An 11,418-nucleotide genomic window follows, 5' to 3' on the forward strand; every position below is an offset into this window, starting at 1 on the left:
CAGGACTACCTGACATGATGACTCCTTGCTGTCCCCAGTCCATCTGACCGTGCTGCTGCTCCAGTTTCAACTGTTCTGCATTATTATTATACGACCATGCTGGTCATTTATGAACATTTGAACATCTTGGCCATGTTCTGTTATAATCTCCACCCGGCACAGCCAGAAGAGGACTGGCCACCCCACATAGCCTGGTTCCTCTCTAGGTTTCTTCCTAGGTTTTGGCCTTTCTAGGGAGTTTTTCCTAGCCACCGTGCTTCTACACCTGCATTGCTTGCTGTTTGGGGTTTTAGGCTGGGTTTCTGTACAGCACTTTGAGATATCAGCTGATGTACGAAGGGCTATATAAATAAATTTGATTTGATTTGATATAGGTTATACTGTGTATTTATTTTCCGGTATTAAATGCAAATATTTGTATAACATCATATTACAGTGCAACACCATCCAGGAAAGACGAGACAGTGTGATCCGTGGCTTGATCATATACTTCGGCGAAAGGACCTTATCACAGAATACAAGGTAAAGGTTTTTATTTTTGTATACTTATTTATCTTTACATGAGGTATCTTCCTTTCTTTTCCTCTCTCTCCTCTCAAGTTGCACAGTTAATCTTGTAGCCTAGTTGATTATTTCTAAACATTTTCACTCTGTCAGTTCTGACGACACCACGATCTGAGAGGACCTCGTTCAGCATGTGATGAAAGTGTTCACTGTGAAGAATCTGCACCAGAATATAGAGCATGGGATCTGCATCGAAGGAGCAGAGGTCCTGGCTGATATTCCCAGTGTTACACAGTCATGTACGTTGCTTATGGGCCTCATCTATGGCTCATCTATACCCCAAAGAACTGAAATATACCTTTGAGGTGTTCTAAAAAGTATTATTCGAACTTGATGACCTCAGGACCTCCCCACAGGTCCAAGCTCTAAAGATGAAGTTACTTGTTTTCAGAGATAGCTAGTTGCTAGGTGGTATAGGAGCTACAGATTACATGATGCTCTTTGTCAGGTGAAGTCATAAGAGACATTGTCATTTCCTGTTTAAAAAAACAGCTTTGCTCTAAAACTTACTCCATATGCACTAGTGAATATCTGAGATGATTTGTCAGGTGCAAGCTATCTGGATGTAACTTTACCTAAGGAAGCAAGGTGGAGTCATAACCAGAATGCTTATACCTATAAGGGCACAAGGCGAGACACAGATGCAGATGGTTAGAGTCCAAGATGTTTATTAACAATCCAAAAGGGGTAGGCAAAAGAATGGTCATGGACAGGCACAAGGTCTGTCAAAATAATGTCCATATGGTCTTCACTAGCGCATATGGAGTCAGGTTTAAGGGACAATTTGGCATATATTTTGTAACAACATCTGCAATGTTTGTTTTGAAAACCCATTTTTTTATTAATCTAAATCAGTTTAAATGAGGTTGTGTTTGAGCTAAAGTTCATATTGTGCTTTGTGTCAAGTCTATTAGGACAAATCATTAATTTACGTTTATGTTAAAATATTGCTTTGTTATTAAGGGGCACACAGACCACCAGAAAATTATTGCCAAACTTTACAAGATGTGAGGTCAAAGTGCTAATCCAAAACTATCACCTAAACTTTATGCAGTTGTGAAGATCTAAAATTATTTGTAGTCAGGTGCAAGCTATCTGGATATAACTTTGCCTAAGGAGGCAAGGTGTAGAATGCATACAGATTACAAAATATGATTGCCTAAGGAGTAGGGTTTATGGAGAAATTTGAGATTGAAGTTTGAAGAAATTATAAAATGATAACATTTATTTGATTAAAAATAAAGGTGTGGAAGTCTGAAGTTGCATATTCCCTTGTATAGAAATAATAATTAGTTGTAAATTATCCCAAGTACAATGGGGAGAACAAGTATTTGATACACTGCTGATTTTGCAGGTTTCCCAACTTACAAAGCATGTAGAGGTCTGTAATTTTTATCATAGGTACACTTCAACTGTGAGAGAAACAAAAATCCAGAAAATCACATTGTATGATTTTAAGTAATTAATTAGCATTTTATTGCATGACATTGGAGATCCTATAACTATAACGACATAACCTGAGAGGAAGCTCAGCAAGGAAGAAGCCATTGCTCCAAAACCGCCATAAAAAAAGTCAGACTACAGTTTCGACTGCACATGGGTACAAAGATCGTACTTTTTGGAGAAATGTCCTCTGGTCTGATGAAACAAAAATAGAACTGTTTGGCCATCATAACCATCGTTATGTTTGGAGGAAAAAGGGGGAGGCTTGCAAGCCGAAGAACACCATCCCAATCGTGAGGCACGGGGTGGCAGCATCATGTTGTGGGGGTGCTTTGCTGCAGGAGGGACTGGTGCACTTCACAAAATAAATGACATCATGAGGAAAGAAAATTTTGTCGAAAAATTGAAGGAACATCTCAAGACATCAGTCAGGAATTTAAAGCTTGGTCGCAAATGGGTCTTCCACATTGACAATGACCCCAAGCATACTTCCAAAATTGTGGCAAAATGGCTTAAGGACAACAAAGTCAAGGTATTGGAGTGGCCATCACAAAGCCCTGACCTTAAAATTTGTGGGCAGAACTGAAAAAGAGTGAGTGAATAAGGAGGCCTACAAACCTGACTCAGTTACACCAGCTTTATCAGGAGGAATGGGCCAAAATTCACCCAACTTATTGTGGGAAGCTTGTGGAAGGCTACCCAAAATGTTTGACCCAAGTTAAACAATTTAAAGGCCCTCTCTGGGGTAGGCGGGACACTTGCGTCCCACATGGCCAATAGCCAGGGAAAATGCAGAGTGCCAAATTCAAATACATTTCTATAAATATCTAACTTTCATTAAATTACACATGCAAGATAGCAAATTAAAACTACACTCGTTGTGAATCCAGCCAACATGTCAGACTTCAAAAAGGCTTTTCAACGAAAGCACAAGATGTTATTATCTGATGATAGCACAACAGTAAACAATGAGAGTAGCATATTTAAACTCTGCCGGAGCGACACAAAACGCAGAAATAAAATATAAATCATGCCTTACCTTTGATGAGCTTCTTTTGTTGGCACTCCTATATGTCCCATAAACATCACAAATGGTCCTTTTGTTTGAGTAATTCCGTCAATATATATCCAAAATGTCCATTTATTTGGCGCATTTGATCCAGAAAAACACAGCTTCCAACTTCGCTACAAAATATCTCAAAAGTTACCTGTAAACTTTGCCAAAACATTTCAAACTACATTTGTAGTACAACTTTAGGTGTTTCTAAATGTATATAATCGATCAAATTGAAGACGGGATGATCTGTGTTCAATACAGGAGGAAAACAAACTGACTACTACTTTTCTGGTTACGCCCCTCTATCAAAAGGTACACATGAAGTGACGTTCGTTCTGAGCTATGGCACTTCTTCATTACACAATGGAAAAACCTTAACCAGTTTCTACAAACTGGTGACATCAGGTTTGAATGAACTGCCCTCCATTTGAGTGGTAATTTGCGATTGTGTATATGGTTCGCTCAATGGCAATAAGTTGCCATTCATTTTTGTCCATTTCATGGGGGCCTTCCCTTACTTTCCAGCTTCATGCAAGTCAACAATTCTTAATCTTAGATCTTCTGAGATCTCTTTTGTTCAAGGCATGGTTCACATCAGGCAATGCTTCTTGTGAATAGCAAACTCAAATTTTGTGAGTATTTATTGTAGGGCAAGGCAGCTCTAACCAACATTCGGTTACTAGTCCAACGCTCTAACCACTAGGCTACCCTGCCACCCCAGGGGTTCATATACTTTTTCCAACCTACACTGTGAATGATTAAATGACGTATTCAATATAGACAAGAAAAACACAATGATTAAAGCTTCCATTTGTGACCCGATTCAGCAAACTAGGCGTATGTCACAAATGTATTAAAATGCGTTTTTGGGCAGAAATGCCTTCTCGAACATGTGAACTTTCATGTGCCTTAATATCAAACTTGTATGCAATCTGTAAATACTAATACAATTGTTAAATTACACGCCTAGTTGGTTTAGCCACAGAAAAAAGGGAGCAACTTTCCCGCTAGCCATAATTGGCTGAGATAATGAGTGGGCTGGACATGCTGAGAGAAGAGTTTTGATTGGTCTACCATATAGCACACGTCTGTCTATTGGAGCAGGTTGGTATGTTTAGGTAATTGTGTCGAACGCAGCTTTTAATTTTTTTTAAATTGCGTGCTAAAACTGTATAAACCTAATGTCAAGTTAAAGTGTACTGTTAGCTAGCTAACGTTATGTGTATGCTCTCCACTTTCTGGAGGACTGAGTTTTGAAATCAGTGGAATTCGAGTATGATAGCTAAGGAGATGGAGAATACACCAGTCTGGACTACAATCATCAAACTAAGGGCAACCATGCATGGTATCAGACAGGAGACATGTCCAACCATGCTGTATACTGGTAAGATTTCAGATATTCCACGTTTCTAATTTTGACAGAAAGTAGTTTCATTTCAAGTGTACTGTTAGATATCTCACGTTAGCTGGCTGGGTCTCTAGCCAACATTATGTGCATGATCTTATTCTTCGTATCTCAGACATATTTGCTTGACTAGTTATAGCCATAGAACCTTGTTGGTTAGCTACCTGCAGATTCATGCAGGGTAGGCTTGCTAACTAACGTTACGTCATGCGTTGGGATTCAATGTTTACACTTCCATTCAAAAGTTTGGGATCACTTAGAAATGTCCTTGCTTTTGAAAGAAAAGCTATTTTTTGGTCTATTAAAATAACATCAAATGGATCAGAAATGATGCTGTGTCTGCATGTGCGTATTACAATTGTACACTTCTACAGTGTTTACCATTCCTGCTCCTGGGACATTAATGATTACACATTGTAACTATGCAATAGACAAGAAACATTCATTTGTAATTCATATATACAGAAAAAAACTATGCATATCTTATAACTATATCATATAACTCCCTTCATCTACATTAATCTGAGGACACGTCAACAAAACAAAGGAGATGGTCGTGGACTTCAGGAAACAGCAGAGGGAGCACCCCCCTATCCACATCGATGAGACAGTAATGGAGAAGGTGGAAAGTTTTAAGTTCCTCAGCATACACATCACGGACAACCTGAAATGGTCCACCCATGCAGACAACGTGGTGAAGAAGGCGTAACAGCGCCTCTTCAACCTCAAGAGGCTGAAGAAATTTGGCTTGTCACTGAAAACACTCAAACTTTTACAGATGCACAATCAAGAGCATCCTGTCGGGCTGTATCACTGCCTGGTACGGCAACTGCTCCGTCCACAACCATAAGGCTCACCAGAGGGTAGTGAGGTCTGCACGACGCATTACCGGGTGAAAACTACCTGCCCTCCAGCACACCTACACCACCCGATTGTCACAGGAAGGCCAAAAAGATCATCAAGGACAACAACCATCCGAGCAAAAGCCTGTTCACCCCACTTTCATCCAGAAGGAGAGGTCAGTACAGGTGCTGGGACAGGGAGACTGAAAAACAGCTTCTATCTCAAGGCCATCAGACTGTTAAACAGCCATAACTAACATTGAGTTAGTGAGTTAGATCTAAAGTTAAATCTAGATTTGGCTTCCTATTTCGCAACAAAGTATCCTTCACTCATGCTGCCAAACATACCCTCGTAAAACTGACCATCTTTCCGATCCTCGACTTTGGCAATGTCATTTACAAAATAGCGTTCAACACCCTACTCAACAAATTGGATGCAGTCTATCACAGTGCCATCTGTTTTGTCACCAAATCCCCATATACTACCCACCATTGCGACATGTACCCTCTCGTTGGCTGGCCCTCGCTTCATACTCGTCGCCAAACCTACTGGCTCCAGGTCATTTACAAGACCCTGCTAGGTAAAGTCCCGCCTTATCTCTGGTCGCTGGTCACCATAGCTGCACCCACCCGTAGCACACGTTCCAGCAGGTATATCTCACTTGTCACCCCCAAAGCCAATTCCTCCCTTGGCCGCCTCTCCTTCCAGTTCTCTGCTGCCAATGACAGGAACAAACTACAAAAATCTCTGAAACTGGAAACACTTATCTCCCTCACTAACTTTAAGCACTAGCTGTCAGAGCAGCTCACAGATCACTGCACCTGTACATAGCCCATCTATAAATAGCCCAAACAACTATCTCTTCCCCTACTGTATTTATTTATTTATTCATTTAGCTCCTTTGGATGTCATAAATGTATCTCTAGTCACTTTAAACAATACCACTTTATATAATGTTTACATACCCTACATTACTCACCTCATATGTATATACCGTACTCTATACCATCTACTGCATCTTGCCTATGACGCACGGCCATCGGTCATCCATATATGTACATATTCTTATTCATTCCTTTACACTTGTGTGTATAATGGAGTTGTTGTGAAATTGTTAGATTACCTGTTAGATATTATTACATGGTCGGAACTAGAAGCACAAGCATTTCGTTACACTCGCATTAACATCTGCTTACCATGTGTATGTGAAAATAAAAGAGAGCCGCACACTCTAGGAGCTCAGATGCAAAAATGTTATTACCAACGTTTCGACAGCCAAGCTGTCTTCATCAGGGTATAATCACAAACACTGTGGGATGACTCATTTATATAGTGTCAAAAGACACAGGTGTCTGTAATCATGGCCAAGAGAGGCCTAATATCATTGGTTAATAATAAAATACAAAAATGTCATACAAAGAACAGCATACAAACAACAAATGGATAGCATACGATCATAGATCAAGTTGACTACACAAGCTTACAAACAATTACAATGGCAAAGTCACAATAATCACAAGAATCGCTTCAGATATAACCATGTGTATGTGACCAATGAAATTTGATTTGATTTGATACAAACGTGCTACTGTGTGCAGAAAAGCCACGGCCCTTGCAGAGCACTTCACGGTCTCAAAGCGAGAGACGTCACCGATTGAAACGCAATTAGCGTGCACCTCGCTAACGAGCTAGCCATTTCACACCGGTTACACCCGACTTGAAAACAATATATATGTACACATTGGGAGATATTTGGCGAAATAGACAGACATGCCTATATTTCCCCATAGGAAACAATAGTTCCAATATTATTTTGTTTTTTACATTTTACTATAAAACAATGTGAGCAGGTCTCACTGCCACTGGGAATAGAACGTTTGGAAGGTGAGCTGGTGCCACGGTGCTCAATAGAACTAATAGGAGCTGGCAGGGTGAAAAATGCACTAAAATAAGGCCTGTTTTTTCGCGATAACCTCTCCATGCTAGCGCTAGCGTCCCATCACGCTAGCGTCCCATCTGGCCAACATCCAGTGAGATTGCAGAGCGCCAAATTCAAATACAGAAATGCTCATTATAAAAATTCAGAAAACAAAACATATTTTACATAGGTTTAAAGATTAACGTCTTGCGAAAGCATACCTAGCCCAGAACATAGCCAAGTTGACAAATTATTACAAAGTGTAACCAGCCAAGCAGAAGCGTTACACAAGTCAGAAATAGAGATAAAATGAATCCCTTACCATTGATGATCTTCATATGGTTGCACTCAGAAGACATTAATTTACTCAATAAATGTTCCTTTTGTTCCAGAAAGTCTATTTATATCCAAAAACCTCCGTTTTGTTCGCGCGTTTTCTTCAGTAATCCACAGGCTCAAACGCAGTCAAAACAGGCAGACAAAAAAAATCTAAATTTTAACTGTAAAACGTCAAAATGTCAAACGATGTTTTTTTTTCAATCCTTTAGCCTAAATGATCTATAATATTTCAAGCGGACAATAACGTCAATGTAAAAGGTAAACAAGATAGGCACTCTCTCGGGATTGCGCATGAAAAAGCTCTGTGACACATCTGGTCTCTGGGTCCACTCATTCAGACTGGTCTTACTCCCTCATTTATCAGAATACAAGCCTGAAACAATTTCTAAAGACTGTTGACATCTAGTGGAAGGCATAGGAACTGCAATTTGAGTCCTAAGTCAGTGGATACTGTAATGGCATTGAATAGAAAACTACAAAACCAACAAAAAAAACAACTTCCTGAATGGATTTTCTCAGGTTTTCTCCTGCCAAATCAGTTCTGTTATACTCACAGACACCATTTTAACAGTGTTGGAAACTTTCTCTCCATCCATGCATATCATATCGTCTGGGCCCGAGTAGCAGGCCATTTCATTTGGGCATGTTTTTCATCCAAAATTCTGAATGCTGCCCCCTACCCTAGAGAAGTTAACTTCGTGTATGTAAACTTCTGACCCACTGGAATTGTGATACAATGAAGTATAAGTGAAATAATCTTTCTGTAAACAATCGTTGGAAAAGTTACTTTGTCATGCACAAAGTATATGTCCTAACCGTCTATATATATATATATATATATATATATATATAGAGTATGGGGGTGTTTGTCATACATGACTGTTTTTGCTGACCCTCTCCATGTTGCCCCTCTCTCCCTCAGGTCTGTTGTCGTTCACCTTCCTCCACTACACACTGGCCTTCACCTCTGTGGTGCTGTTCTACATCTACTACACCCAGCCTAAAGACTGCCCCGAGCTCAAGGTCTTCATCAGCCTCAACCTCATCTTCAGTGTCATCATCTCCATCGTCTCCATCCTGCCCAAAGTACAGGTATTGTTGCGGTTTCATTGCCCACCTCAAATTAAGGAACAGTTTTAGCAATTATATCAGTAATTATTGATACAATGTTTGGTAAGGGAATGCTTTTATTAGTCAGTTTTTGTTGATAACGGTGTTGACAATTGTGTGCATTGCATGATGATGAATTTGTTCCACTGCATACATGTGTTTACCAGTACCTATGTTTTTGTGTCACATGAAGACCCAGCCTGGTCTGCTCCAGGCCTCTCATCTCCCTCTACACCATGTATGTCACCTGGTCCACCTTGACTAACAACCCAAGTGAGTCTCAGCCTCTTTCTCATTCCAGTTTCTACAGAGTTGTTGTCATTGTATATAGTTGTTTTTACTTTCTCTCTCCAGTCTATGTTTATATTTGCTTTCCAAACCACTGCAGCACTGAGTGTTGCCTACTGGTGAGTTTGGCAGACTTTGGTAGTTCACTCACCTTCCCCAACTCGTTACATTTACTAGGTCCTGGGGTTGTTTTCTTGTTAAGTTACATAGTCAGGAAAAACTCATGGTCCTACTTATGGCCCATGCTTGTACTTGTGCTTGTAGTGGGTCAGTGGAAAAGCTCAGACATGTCTTGGAGTGTGTCTACAACAGTCTGCACGCAATTGTTGTAATTAATAGACACTTGGCATATCTATTGTGATCATAGGTTTAGTCTGTTGCCGTCCTCAAGACTGCAGGTCTCTTTACGTGTTTTTTTCCTTCCCCATAACTATCCTACATTCTATGGCTGATTTGCTGTGTCTGTCTCTCTCAGACCGTAAGTGTAACCCCAGCCTGCTAAGTCTGGTGTCAAATGTCAGCTCCAGCGAGCCCACACCCACCAGTGCCCCAGTACAGGTGCAGTGGTGGGATGCCCAGAGCATTGTGGGTTTGGTCATCTTCCTCTTCTGCACTCTCTATGCCAGGTAGCTAGCTACTCCAATTTGGAATCCATATCATGGCTGATTATTTAATTGTCTGTTATGCTATGATCTTGATAGATCTCCCATGCTGACCCTTGGTCTCTCTTTTTGTATCTCTTTTTCTCTCCCCTTCTCTCTTCTTTCTCCCTTTCTTTATGTATGTCTCGTTCACATTTTCCATTCTCTTTCCTGCCCTCCCACACCTTTTTAGCTTTGCTTTACCTAGGGGTGCTTTTAGTCATTCAGTTTCTATTGTTATTCTTTTGTTTTTTTATCCTCATGTTTGTTGTGTAGTAAATATTTAAGCTTTTATTTTCTTATTTGTTTCCTGTGAAGCACATTGTGTTGCATTCCATGTCTGAAATGTGCTGTATAAATAAAGCTGGATTTGATTTGACTCTCTCCCCCCTGGGTGTTGCTGGACATACGTTCGTCCAACAACACTCAGGTGAACAAGCTGATGCAGACCGGGGAGGGCGGGGGTTATGGAGGAGAGGGCGAGGTAGGGGAGGACAATGTGTGACGGGCTGTGAATAATGAGGGTGAGGGGGTCACCTACAGCTACTCCTTATTCCACTTTCACTTCTGCCTGGCCTCCCTCTACATCATGATGACACTCACTAACTGGTACCAGTAAGTACAGTAACAGCTGACCATCAGAGCTACAGCTCTATAGAAATGTTAGAACATTTTACAATATTTCTAGGTGTCCTATTAGGTATGTTATGTATGTATTCCTTGTCAGTTTGAAAGCCATGGGATCAGGAGGGATATTTCTTTGGGTGAATCACAACAGCCTTTGTGTGAAACTATGCGAAACCAAATCCCTGATAGGCAGCATTAATCCACCATATTGCTCTGACCTCTTCTGTGTTTTCAGATCAGCCTAAATTAAGGGGATGAGAGAAGGATAGAAAGCCTCTATAAAGTTACACTCTTTAAACTGATACCTTCTCCCTTCATTCCTCAGGCCAGACACCACCAGCCAGGCCATGCAGAGCAGTATGCCAGCTGTGTGGGTGAAGATCAGCTCCAGTTGGCTGGGCCTGGGCCTCTACCTCTACCCTGCTCACCCCTCTCATGTTTCCCGACCGAGACTTCAGCTGAACAGCCCACCATGGGCTTGTAAGATGTTGTGTTGAAGTTTATTATTATTATAATTATACGAGTCAGAATTTTTGCATTGGTCTCTGTTGGTGTGTTTAATCTTGTTTTGTTTGGGGGGGGGTTATGAGTCTGAGTCAGTGCCCTCTTACTGAAATAATGTAATATGTACACATCCCGATTAAAGCTCACTGGACTGTGAAGTATCAACCTAGCCCTTGCTCTAACTACATATTTCTGAACCCTGGAGGTCAGTTGTAATACCCCCTACCTACCCCACCCTAAGGCTTAGCTCTCTACCCCAACTATGCCTGATTAACGTAGGGCCCACCTGAACCATACTGTGCTGGCTCAGATACATTCTTTTCTCATGATCCTTTCCAGCAAGGTTCCAGAAACTATGGTGGATGCATATTCAGGTCAGTACAGCTCAGGCTTGGCTTGGCTCAGTTTTGCTCAGGAGTGTGAAAATGATACTACAGTGCCCTCAAACCCCAACCTTAGCCCATTTAACTCTGGTGCTACACCATGCCCTGTCCCAAAAGACATCTGTGTCTCTACTCCATCACTGGCCCTGTTTCTGGGTCTTCTATATCCATAGTCATTTGTCAGTCATGGGTCAGATACATGCTTGTATCTGCAGTGAGGAGACGTATTCTGATCCGATACAATCAATCTCTTGGGAGCAGTTTCTCGGACACAGATTAAGCATAGTCCTGGACTA

The 11,418-nt window shown here is 41.0% G+C and overlaps 1 pseudogene; it reads left to right on the top strand.

Moving 5' to 3' along the window:
- The first annotated feature begins 700 nt into the window (after positions 1–700).
- On the top strand, positions 701–10,697 carry LOC112222587 (annotated as a pseudogene).
- The last annotated feature ends 721 nt before the right edge of the window (positions 10,698–11,418 follow it).

Source organism: Oncorhynchus tshawytscha, linkage group LG23 (assembly GCF_018296145.1).
Source record: "Oncorhynchus tshawytscha isolate Ot180627B linkage group LG23, Otsh_v2.0, whole genome shotgun sequence".
Classification (NCBI taxonomy): domain Eukaryota; kingdom Metazoa; phylum Chordata; class Actinopteri; order Salmoniformes; family Salmonidae; genus Oncorhynchus; species Oncorhynchus tshawytscha.